The sequence below is a fragment of the Choloepus didactylus genome, chromosome 5, assembly GCF_015220235.1.
Source record: "Choloepus didactylus isolate mChoDid1 chromosome 5, mChoDid1.pri, whole genome shotgun sequence".
NCBI lineage: Eukaryota > Metazoa > Chordata > Mammalia > Pilosa > Megalonychidae > Choloepus > Choloepus didactylus.
In genome coordinates, this window is record NC_051311.1 from 113,209,250 (window position 1) to 113,221,849 (window position 12,600).

The window sequence follows — 12,600 nt, forward strand, 5'->3', positions numbered from 1 at the left end:
TCCACGTTTTCATGAGTGTTGTATGAAGTATGCCCAAAGACAGATTGCTCTGTGGTGTCCAGTCCACGCAGTTCCTGGCTTTTTACCTGCTTTCCTGGAGGAGTAACTAAAACATACAGCTCACCAGTCTGCCATCTTGCCCCGCCTCCCTGGATATTAATTTTATAACAGAAGTGCATCTGTTGACAAGGATAGCAAAATTGTCATTTATCAAAAGCCAACACTGACTGCCTTTTGAGTCTTTCTCCTCTCATTTCCCCAACATTTGAGAAAACAACCTGCAAATTATTTTAAATGCTAATGTTAGCCAATTTTAAGGTCAGTAAATAAAAATGAAGAATCTGATGTGCAGAACTTTTACTTTGAAAAATTAAAACAATGCTAAAAGCAGAGTTTCTCTCTTTCTAGGAAATCTAAATCTATTCTAAAGTGTAACCTATGACTGCACCATATCCATAAAACATAAGCACTGATATTGCTTTGATGATGATGTTATAATCAACAAAAATGGTCTCCCTTCCTTTCCTCTCCTTTTGCCCTGAAAATTTAAAGAATAGTTGAGCATTCCCATATGTGTGGTTTGGATGTATTATGTTCCCTAAAATTCCATGTTCTTTAATGCAGTCTTGGGGGGCCGAAGTATTAGTGTTGATTAGGTTGGAATCTTTGTATTAGGCTGTTTCCATGAAGATGTGATCCACTCAACTGTGGGTATACCTTTGATTAGATTATTTCTATGGAGGGCCCCACCGATTCAGCATAGGTCTTGACTAGTTCACTGGAGCCCTATAAAAGCTCACAAATAGAAGGACCTCAGCACAGCTGCAGCTTAGAGAGACATTTTGAAGACGGCTGTTGAAAGCTGATGCCGACATTTTGGAGAATGCCATTTTGAAACATAACCTGAGAGCAAGCAGACACCAGCCACATGCCTTCTTAGCTAACAGAGATTTTCTGGACCTCAATGGCCTTTCTCCAGTGAAGGTATATTCATGTTTACGCCTTGGTATGGACACTTTTATGGCTGTAGAACTCTAACTTTGTAACCAAATAAACCCCCTTTATAAAAGCTAATCCAATTCTGGTATTTTGCAAAATGGCAGCATTAGCAAACTGGAGCACCTTGTCATTAAGATCACCCTCAGTATCTTGTCTGTTCTTATTAGACATGTGAATCCTCAGGTGTGACTATGGTTCATTAATTTTCTTTTGTTATGGTAGGAATATATTGGAAGGAATGAAATTATTTCAGGATATTTGTCTTCCCCATTGCTTTGCTTTATTTTGTTAGGAAATGTTTTCTTATTTGATGAATTTTTTTTTTAAAAGAATAGTTGATAATTTGTGAATGGAGGTCAAAATACTGATTTCCCCATTTTTTTCCTTCCTTAAATAAAATTCCTCCATAGATTATGCTTGATAGAATATTTTTAGATCCAACATTGATATCTCAAAAAGTAGATTCTGATTCCTTGTCAGGCATTGTGGATTGAGATGGCCATGCTTTCTTTCAGAAAAAAAAAAAAAAAAATTAAAAAAAGCCAATCTAAAAAGAAGTGAAATTCCAAGGGCCACTGAGACTATGCAACTAATAAATTCACTGATGTCTTTAGGATTTGAGTAAATGAGTCAACTGTACGTTCTTCCTTCATGCATGGGTAAAATCTCTGGAATTCCATTGGAAAATACACCTTTATTTTATTTTATTTTTTTTGTGTGTGGTTTTTTTTTTTTTTTAACTGCAATTTTATTGAGATATATTCACATAACATACAATCCTTCAAAGTGTACCATCAGTTGTTCACAGTATCATCATATAGTTGTACATTCATCACCACAGTCAATCTTTGAACATTTTCATTACTCAAAAAGATAAAATAAAAATTAAAATAAAAAAGAACATCCAAAACATTCCATTCCCCCGCTTCCCCCAATACTGATTTACTTTTTTAAAATTAAATTCAGTTTTAATGAGATATATTCACATACCATACAATCATCTATGGTGTACAATCAGTTGTTCACAGTACCATCACATAGTTACAACTTAATCACCCCAATCTACTTTTTTTTTTTTTTTTAATCTTCATTTTATTGAGATATATTCACATACCACGCAGTCATACAAAACAAATCGTACTTTCGATTGTTTACAGTACCATTACATAGTGGTACATTCATCACCCAAATCAATCCCTGACACCTTCATTAGCACACACACAAAAATAACAAGAATAATAATTAGAGTGAAAAAGAGCAATTGAAGTAAAAAAGAACACTGGGTACCTTTGTCTGTTTGTTTCCTTCCCCTATTTTTCTACTCATCCATCCATAAACTAGACAAAGTGGAGTGTGGTCCTTATGGCTTTCCCAATCCCATTGTCACCCCTCATAAGCTACATTTTTATACAACTGTCTTTGAGATTCATGGGTTCTGGGTTGTAGTTTGATAGTTTCAGGTATCCACCACCAGCTACCCCAATTCTTTAGAACCTAAAAAGGGTTGTCTAAAGTGTGCATAAGAGTGCCCACCAGAGTGACCTCTCGGCTCCTTTTGGAATCTCTCTGCCACTGAAGCTTATTTCATTTCCTTTCACATCCCCCTTTTGGTCAAGAAGATGTTCTCCGTCCCACGATGCCAGGTCTACATTCCTCTCCGGGAATCATATTCCACGTTGCCAGGGAGATTCACTCCCCTGGGTGTCTGATCCCACGTAGGGGGGAGGGCAGTGATTTCACCTTTCAAGTTGGCTTAGCTAGAGAGACAGGGCCACATCTGAGCAACAAAGAGGCATTCGGGAGGAGGCTCTTAGGCACAACCATAGGGAGGCCTAGCCTCTCCTTTGCAGCAACCGTCTTCCCAAGGGTAAAACCTGTGGTCTTTATTTTAACAATAAAACTTGATGCATGAAAACAAAGACAAACCGGATGCTTCCCATTGGAGAAGGGAATATTAAACATTTAAAACTGTTAGTAAGGCAATTGGCATTGATCTAAGGCGCAAAAGTGATTTGAAATAAGATGTGACAGGAGAACTTAATCTTAGTTTAACATTAGTGTTAATCTCAGAGTCTACCGACTCACTAGTTACCTCTTCTTTTTCCTTTTGTTTTCTTCAATTCTGTTCCTGTGGAACTTCTTCCTAGTTATCTCTCTCTTCACCCCACCATGGAAATGAAATATGAAATATATTCTTATTTGTTGGCCTTTTCAAACAAAACTTGGATTTCTATTAATTTGTTGACCTGAAATGTTTCAAAACATTTTTTCTCAAAGTGCAAAAACTTATTTTTATTTGCAGTTCTTTTGCTGTAAAGAAAAAAAAGTTTTCAGACGCTTGATGATGGTCGAACATACTATTTAACATGATCGTGTGTGACCTCATTCATATCTGACAAGTTAGAATATTAAGAAAGTATTTGAACAGCTCAGCAATTTATCTCCATCAACATGAGCCTTTAGTGAGGGGAAAAGTTTGACTTAAGAATGCTGAAGTAATATTAAGCATGTCAAAGTAATGAAAGACATAATAGTTTTAAACAGCTTATGAGATTTAGTCTTCTATTACTTTTAGTCCATATGGCAAGAGAACCTTAGTAAGAAAAAATCCTTTAAAAAGAGACTATTAAATATAATTTCACCAGCACAAGTTGAAAATTAAAGCTGAATTTTTGAAAATACTTTGATAAAAGTTTATTCACTACAGTTATTCATGAAAGGTGAAAAAAGTAAAGCAAAAAGCAACTCTGAGGCCCAAGGACAAATGGACACACAGCTTATTTTTTAAAATATGCATGGACATTCATTTTTTTATGAAAGGTTCAGTCCATTATTAAACATTTGAATACACACACATATATATGCAACAATAAAGGGTTCGGTTTAAAATATCAGCTTGGAAGTCTTCCAAAATATGGTGGACATATCCAGGAAGCAAAGAAATGGACCCAGTTAAGGTTAAGAGCTGCTGCTTATATGAATGCATCAGAACATTAAATAAAGGCTTTCTCATGTTCTACTTAGTTTTAATGCTACAAACTTAAATGGAAAGATGATCCCTTTCTTGCAGTATCCTTCCAGAAAAGAATTAAGCTTATATTTTACAGTTAGGCTATTTAGAAATCATCTGGCCAAGGATGTGAATTGTAGCATCCTCCACAAAGAAGTTCTGCTGAATACTTAGCAAATGCAGGAGAGTAAGGACCTGGAGGAGTCATTGCCAGCATGAAGGGCACCTCTCCTGAGGATAGACAGGGGCAGTGTATATTTCCAGTTCCCGAGAAGACTGTAGCATATCATTATTGGATTCCTGGGGAGGGATTCCTTCATGGCTCATTGCATCTCAATGGAACCAGAGTGGCACAATAACCACCCAAGTGGTATGTGAAGAATGTGGTGTACAGGAAGAGAAGAGCCTGATATTTTTATTTATCTGGGAATCAAAAGGGCACAGTCCATTATCATTCATGCTTACTCCGTCCTGACTCCCCATATTGCACAGAAGGCGGCACTTCACATCCACGGATTATTGTTTTTAAAATGTATATCAAAACCACTGCCAAAGGATAATAATAATTATTGTATGTTTAGGGAGTTTGAAGTGAGAAGCCTATAGTATAAACTTCTATTGTTTTAAGTGACTTCATGCTGTTACTAGGATATCCCTGTGTATCTAACAGGTTTGTTGGAATACATAATGCATATTCATAACAGAACAATTAGAAAAACAAGGATGACCTAAAAAGAGAAAACCTACATTCATAATATAATCCTCAGAATAGCCATCATTAACATTTTTGTCTAAACTTCCAATCTTTTTTCTATGCACATCCACATAAATATACTATCTAACATTTTTTAAAAATTTACTTTGTGCCAATCACTGTACCAAGTTCTTTAAAAACTTTAGCTCATCTAATCCTTAACAGATGGACACCATGTCCCCCTTTTACAGATGAAAATATTGAGACTTAAAGAGTTTAGTCAATTTGCACAAAATCATACTGGTAGTGTTTCATAGGTACCGTTTTTTTTACCTGTCTGCCTATCTCCTGAGTCTGTGTTCTTACCCTTTGTGCCAGTTTGGATATATTATGTCCCCCCAAAAGCCGTATTCTTTAATGCAGTTTTGTGGGGGCAGATATATTAATCTTTCTGATTAGGGTATGACCTCTTGATTGAATGTTTCCATGGAGATTTGACCCCACCCATTTAGGGTGGGTCTTGATTAGTTTACTAGAGTCCAGACGCTTGCTGATGCTGGCTGACAATTAGAGATGCTTGGAGTTGCGGACGGAAAGAGGTTTGGAGATGCTAAACTAAGGACGCCCAGAAGCTAAGAGAGGACAAAACACTGCAAAAGCAGCTGAGAGAGACTTTTGGAGAGACGCTTGCTGATGCTTTCAGATACCTGGAGACATTTGCAGATGCTAGCCCAGGGTTTGCTTGGAGAAGCTAAGAGAGGAGCCTGACACTTAGATGTACAGGAGCTGAAGAAGCTAAGAGAGACAAGCCCAGAGACATTTTGGAGAAAGCCATTGTGAAACACAAGCCAGGAGCAAAGGACCAGCAGACGCCAGCCACTTGCCTTGCCAGGTAACAGAGGTGTTCCGGACACCATTGGCTGTTCTTCAGTGAAGGTATCCTCTTGTTGATGCCTTAGTTTGGACACTTTTATGGCCTTAGAACTGTAAATTTGTAAACAAATAAACCCACTTTGTAAAAGCCAATCCATTTCTGGTATTTTGTGTAATGGCAGCATGAGCAAACCGGAACACCATCTATGCAATATTTCTGATTTATACATTCCTTTAATACTAGAAAATTGTGTTCTTCTGTTAAAAGTGTTTTACAATTCTTCTTAAAGTATAACTCTGTAATGAAGAAAACATAAGTAGAGAGAATTAATTATGTAATACATAAAAATTGCATTCTAAAATATATAAGTATGGATTTTGCTTCTCAAATTGTCAAGTGATGTTAAGAGTTATCAGATTAGAATAACAAATAATAAAGCACCACAGAGAAAAATGGTCAGACTTATACTGGTTAAAGACACACACACACACACACACATACACACACACACACATACACATATATACATACACACACTATCAATGAATATATATTTAATTATGTATAATAAATACAAATGACTTAAAAATTGGGGAGAACTATGGCAAACTAGGTCTATTATTTCTCTATTAGGATCTGTCTTTCTGAGGAGCTGTTATAAGAACTATGGATTGTTTCTAGGAAGTAATCTAGAGAAATAATGTACCAAAAATATGGTTTAATTTTTTTTGGTAGTGTAGGTTTATTTGATTCTAGAAATGTAAAATTAAAATAATGCTAAGTAATAAGGCAGAATACAAATAAGGATATAAACGCTGATTGATTTCACAGCTGGGAAAGTATAGGTTTAAACTCAGATAATGATGACAAGTGCATTTAAAACAATTTGTGAAATATATTTTATAAGTAAGTCACTAGACTTTTTTGCCATAGATTTAAGTGCTTAAATTAAAAAAAAAAAATCTATCTATATATATATTTTTTGCTGTGTAGGTCATTTTCATGGTTGCATTTTATTATTGATTGCTAAAAATATGCATTTTGGGTTATTGTCATCTTTGAAAGAAAAGCTAATGTAAGAAGGAACTAAGGGGAAGAGAGAAATACATGAAGGCAATAGTGAAGGGGATGGGAAATATGGGTGATTATAATACAATTATATTATAAATATAATAATTATAGTCTAATTGGAGTTGTATTTTGAAGGTATCCAAAAATAGCATTTAGAAAAATCTAGACCCATACAGCAGACCTCTCTGAACTCATTCTTCCAAAATTGAAGACAAATTATATATATCTTATATATATTATAAATAAATCTTTACACCTACTACAGATTCCTTACACCTTTTACACCTACTACAGATTCCTTACACCATATATATATACAATGTCCCTTAATGAAAGTGTCTGGAAAACAAAAAGCAGAAGTTGATTTAGAAGTTGGAATCATTGATTTACCCATAAGGCACTCTTCTATTTCTAATAAATCTTCAAACATTAATTTCACACCTGTTTCTGAACATCTGTTATTATTTTGAATTGGCACAAACAGACCAACAAATATTTTCTGTTCTTTCCTTCAGTCAAATATTAGAAAAAAAATGAAATATATCCTGTACTCCTAAAAACCATATATAATATTGTGCAGTGAGTGGTTCAAATTAGTTTCCTGACAGGTTTGTATTCTTAGTATGATAGAAAGCACTTGTGATCCTTACCAGAAAACATTTTCAAGCATTTTTTTTTCCTTTTTTTGTGTACCTGGAATTTTTAATATCTGATTCAGACAGCTCACATTTCTTTTCTGTGATTTTATTGCCTTGACCAATGAGATGAATTTTCAGATTTATTTCTTCCAACTGAGATATAATTAACTGAAGCATAACTTCCAGAGGAGAGTCCTGCACAGAGATGAAGCTAACTGGATGTGTAAGGGTCGTGTTGGAACCTGTGTGAGGTGGGGTTATAATCAGGCACAGGAGTCAGCTGTGGTGCTGCACCTGTGTCCTGTGCTGATGAACGACAGGTGCAGGGAGGCAGAAGAAACTCTTTGTCTTGAAAGTTAATGTGACCCCAGGCTCTGAGTCGTCCTTGAAGTATGGTATTGTCACAGGTTGGACACTGATTTTAGGGGGTGCAAACCTCTACTTTTTGTCTTTTCATGCAGGCTGGATTAATTATAGCAAACTATTGTTAATGTTTATTGAGTTTTTATTATTTGCCAGGGACCGTGCCAAATGATTCGCATGGATTAATTCCTTGAAATACTACAGGAGGCAAGTATCATATTGCTCCCTGAGTCTCAGAAGGCTCTAGTGAATCGTCCAAGTATATACAGCCAGTAAATGACAGGCCGAAGTCCATACCAGAAAGTCTGATTCCAAAATAGTGCAAATAAGTTACATTATTGTGTTTCTGGAGGGCTCTAAAGCACCTCTTAAAGGCTAGCAATTTAGGATTTTTCCCAGCATGTTCTGTTGTAGCCATTTAACCCCTTGTTTGAACCCTTCCTTCAACTTTACGAGCAATAAATAGATTAAAAGGTGAAATAGGTATATTTGCAATGGATTGTTTATAATTTGTACATGGCTCTCAAAAATTTCCTTTATAAAAATCATTAAAATTCATATGGCTTTTTATTTTAACTTGATATAATTTCTGTCTCTAAATTGGGCTTTAGATTTCAGATTTGGCATCCTTTCTTATAGGAGAGAGGGGGTTAATGCTGAGGTTGAGAAATATCATTTCACTTGGAAGAACTCCTTCCTCATTCTGTTGTTCCTTTTCATTGCAGGGAAGTGCCCCTTATTGTTAGGAAATTCAATTTTTGGAGATATAACATACAAGTTGGTGGATAATTACTTACAATATGCAAGAATTCATCACAGAACGTTAGATTATCAGCCTTCTATATATAGGTTAATGTAATCAAAATGTGATTACATTTAACTTTTCAGATTATTGGATAAAGCAAAAACCACTGTCTTTATTCCATTATTCCTAACCCAGGGCAAAGCAAAGCCACCTTCGTGTCAGATTAGAAGTGTACGGCTGTAAACAACAACTAACTTGGCCAGCATAACATGATAATGCTTTTAAAAACTCTGACTGCATATCAAGTCAAATGAAAAATGCATGCCTCTTTTTCTGCCTGCTTTCTAACCCCACTCTCAAACCCCTTCATCATCTGTTGAAATTTTTATCTCAGAACCTTTTCAACCAGACCTTCCAAGTAGGAAGGATTTGCAGTTGGAATTAATTTTTCCCTCCTTGATCTCTCATGGCAAATGTCTGCAATTACTGTACGTTCGTAGTCTGCTTGATATTAAAGCCAGTTGTGTCTTTCCATTAGATTTTGATGTTCTGGAAGATAGAGACAATTCATTTCTTGAGGGCTTAATTTGTTCTGGACATATATTACAAGCTATTCGTGATGAATACAACTTGACAAATTTAGGCCTTCTTAAACCTGGTGGAGATTTGTATAATGAACTTTGAACTCTTCCTTTTAACTATACCTATGCTCATGATCAGCCAGTCAGGAAAGCAAAATTGGAAAAATGATGGTCATTTTCTAGATGGGAATGGAATGCCAAACTGGATCTGTATTTATTTTGAAATTAATGTAATATTTGTAAATTAACAAATTCATCAATATTTATTGGGCACTTACTATGAATCAAACACTTCTAGGTATTGGGGACAAAACAGTGAACAAGATACAGTCCCCACTCTCTGCTTAAACTCTAATGTGTACAATGATCCCACAGATATTCAAGGAACATGATGAAAAGGTTACCTATAAAACGCTGCCGAACTGCCATTGGTTAGAATTCCAAGCTCCAGTTCTGGGCCTTAGAACTTAGGTGTTATGGCTAGCTTTGGAGTCGTCCAGAAATGTTTGCCCAGATTTTTTAAAAGATAGGACTCTAAGAAGCAATGTTGCAGAGTCAACCTATTTTTTTTTTCTTCTAAGAAAAACAGGGATAAATCAGACCTGTAAATCACTGTGTGTAGCGATTGGATCTGACCTTTCTCTCTTTCTTCTTAAATGACCTTAAAGTGTAGTTGTCAGGGAGTGAAAGTTGTTCAGTCGTGTTATGTCAGCAGAAGCTTCCTAAATATTAAAGCTTTTCTGTTTACAGAACTTAGGTGTGAGTCCTGCTGATGGCAGATGCAGAGGGATAAACCAGTGGACCTCTCCGAGTCCTCACCACCAGCCTGTGGGCCGGCGCCACCGGCTCATGGCGAAACCTGGTGCGGGAGAGGGAGAGCCGAGGGCCCTCCTGCGGGAGGCGTGCGGGGCGTGGAGGGCGTGGGCCGGGGGCGGGGCGAGTCCCGCAGACTGGGTGCTCTGGGGGAGCTGTCAGTGTCAGGCTCGGGGAGAGAGAGGAAGTGATCGCTCCCGGAGGAGCACGAGCCGAGCGGCCCGCGCAGCGTGAGACAGCACATCCTGCCCGCGCCGGGCAGCGCCGCCCTCGGGAGCCGCCTGCGCGCAGCCGGTCCCGCTCCGCCGCCGCCTCCTCGGCTCGGGAGACGCCGCGCTGCTGCCGCGGTCCGGGAATCCAGTTCTGCGGCTGCCTAAAGCGTCCAGGTAAACGGAGTCGGGATGCCGCGCTCTTGCGGGCCGCTGCCTCCGCGCCCCTCCCATCCCTCCCCGCCCCGTCGTCTGTCTGTAGCTGCGGCCGCTGCAGCCTGACTCTTCCTTGGGCCCCTTTCCTAGGCTCCTGCGTGCTCCGCTGTGCCCAAACGCGGCCAGAGCCCCCCAGTGGCAGCCCCCTGCTGCCGCTCCCGGCCGAGCCCAAAGGCGAGGGCAAAAGAGGAAGCTTCGTGGTGTGATCACCTAGTCGCCCACCTTGTGGTCTGGGAGGGGCGTCCCAGTGCACCCCGCTTCGGTCCTCTCCCAGGGAGTAGAAGGGAAGCGGTGGTGGAATCCGCATCCCTCTGGGCCACCAGCCGACGGCCCCTGGGGGAGGGGGGAGCTGCAGAGCCACGGAAAGGATGCTGTTTGATTACATTTTCGAGCTATCTGCAAAGCTTCTAGATGCCGTTGCTACCAGCAAAGTCAGAAGGAGCGAATGCACTTCCATCAGGGCATTAATTAAACACTCATGCAAGAAGATGCCAGTGTCGCTCAATGCTGCAAAAAAGTGTGACTGGAGGATGTGTTTTTGTAAACACTTTCCTGGCACCTTGCTCTCCTTCCCCCACTTCCACCCCAAATCTCTCTGGCCTTGTAATTCTGTGCGGCGTCATCATAAGGGCAGTTGTCCTTGCAACACTGTGGGAACTGAATGTGCAGGAGTCTCATGACTTGTACCTTGGCTAATAAGGTTAAAAAGAAGCCCAGGATCAGGACAGGAAATTACTTAGAAAATCAGAAAGACAATGCAGAAAATGGAATAAACTCCTTATACGGGTTTGTACCATTAGGTAAAGGGCAAGGACATGTAGCCAGCCATTTTCTTGCCTGGAATGCATTCTTAGTGGGCAATGTGAAATTATTATAGCTCAGACTTGTGAAAAATTGCTTCCAAATATTCCAGATTAGCAGAAGTCAGAGCTAACAGTAAGGCTTGGTTAACAGCAGTAGACATTGTATGCCTAGTACTAGCACAGATATGGGTGGCTGTCTATGTATATATGACTTCTGTTCATTGTGGAAATTATGAGAAACATGTTGATTAGTATTAATTAATTTGAAATAAGAGCATTTGGTGCAAATTGCATTCTGAGGGCTCTAGTGAGAGTGCAAGTAATATATCCTTTGATTATTTAAAATGCCAAGTTTTCTCCCAAAGACTTGCTGTCTTTGAAAAAGGGCCCAAATTCTGCTCTTCTGACCATTTACCTCAACAAAATAAAATCTGACGCTCCTACCACTAAGTCACCAAATGTTCTCCACAGGAACCAAGTCCAGTAGTTCCTAGGGTCCTCCACGAGCCATTCCTCTTAAAATCTTCCAGCACCATTGTTGGTATTGGGGCTTGCTTTTCCAGCCTCTATAGCATTAGGTCCTGTTTTGGGCTCAGAACATCCCCCTTATCTCTCTTTTTCTTCTTTGCCTCAGGCCTCAGGCAGGACATACTTGCTTCCTCTCCTTTTGGGCCTCTGGGTGCTGCCTCTTGTGCATTGTCCCTGGGAGGAGAGAGGTGGCTCACAGCCCCTCCTCACACCCAGCCTTCCCTCCTATCTTACTGAGAACATGTCCCGAGGCTGTTTGGTGTTAAAAGGTTTTCATCATTAGGGGTGATCACCACTGGGGACGTGTACAGAGAAAACAAGTACAACCCACTGGAGAAAGGGGCAAAGTTCTTAACGGTGGTGATCCCTGGTCCCTAGTTTCTGAATAACACCTGAGATGACAAGAGGAAGTCACCCAGCATTTCTGGTATCATGTTTTATGACCAAGAGAGGACTCTCAGCTTTCTTCCCACTCCTACTTCCCCGAACACTCCTTCCTGAGTCTGCTGCCTTTAACAAATGACCTTTCTGTTGACTCCAGTGTCAAGTCTAGCAGCTCTTGGGGATCCAGCCTGGAGTGCCACTCTGTTCATTCTCATAAAGCCATGTTGGCCAGTCTTGTAAAACACATGCCAAGCCTTCCAACCCAGCAACCTCAGCACAGACAGTGTGCACACACCCTACCTACAGTTACCTCTATGGGCCTTTCATTCTTCCCAGTCTCCCCATTTCTTTCTGTTACTTAACCTAGCACTGAAAGAAAAGGTCACACTCATCTGTAGCAAACATAACTATATATTCCCTCATTCCTTTGTTCCCCTATACTTTGCTCCCCCAATAAAACAAAGGTTGAAATAATAGCTAAAACTTTTGAACATTTACCAGGTGTTGCATTTAAAAATACTTTTAAATGTATTAATATTTTTAAACCTCACAAAAACCCTATGAAGTAGATATTGCTTGTAATCTTATTTTACAGATGAGGAAATTAAGACACAAAGATGTCAAGTAACTTTCCTAAGATTGCTCAACTAGTAAGTGGTTGAGCCATGATCT

The 12,600-nt window shown here is 39.2% G+C and overlaps 1 protein-coding gene across 6 annotated transcripts in view; it reads left to right on the forward strand.

Moving 5' to 3' along the window:
* The first annotated feature begins 9,967 nt into the window (after positions 1 to 9,967).
* The window catches only part of DYNC1I1 (dynein cytoplasmic 1 intermediate chain 1), a 320,884-nt gene continuing 318,251 nt past the window's right edge, over positions 9,968 to 12,600 (forward strand). For all 6 annotated transcript variants that reach the window (XM_037836734.1, XM_037836737.1, XM_037836735.1 and 3 more), the window contains exon 1: positions 9,968 to 10,174. The gene's annotated coding sequence lies outside the window, so the exon portion shown is untranslated. The remainder of the gene's footprint in view (positions 10,175 to 12,600) is intronic.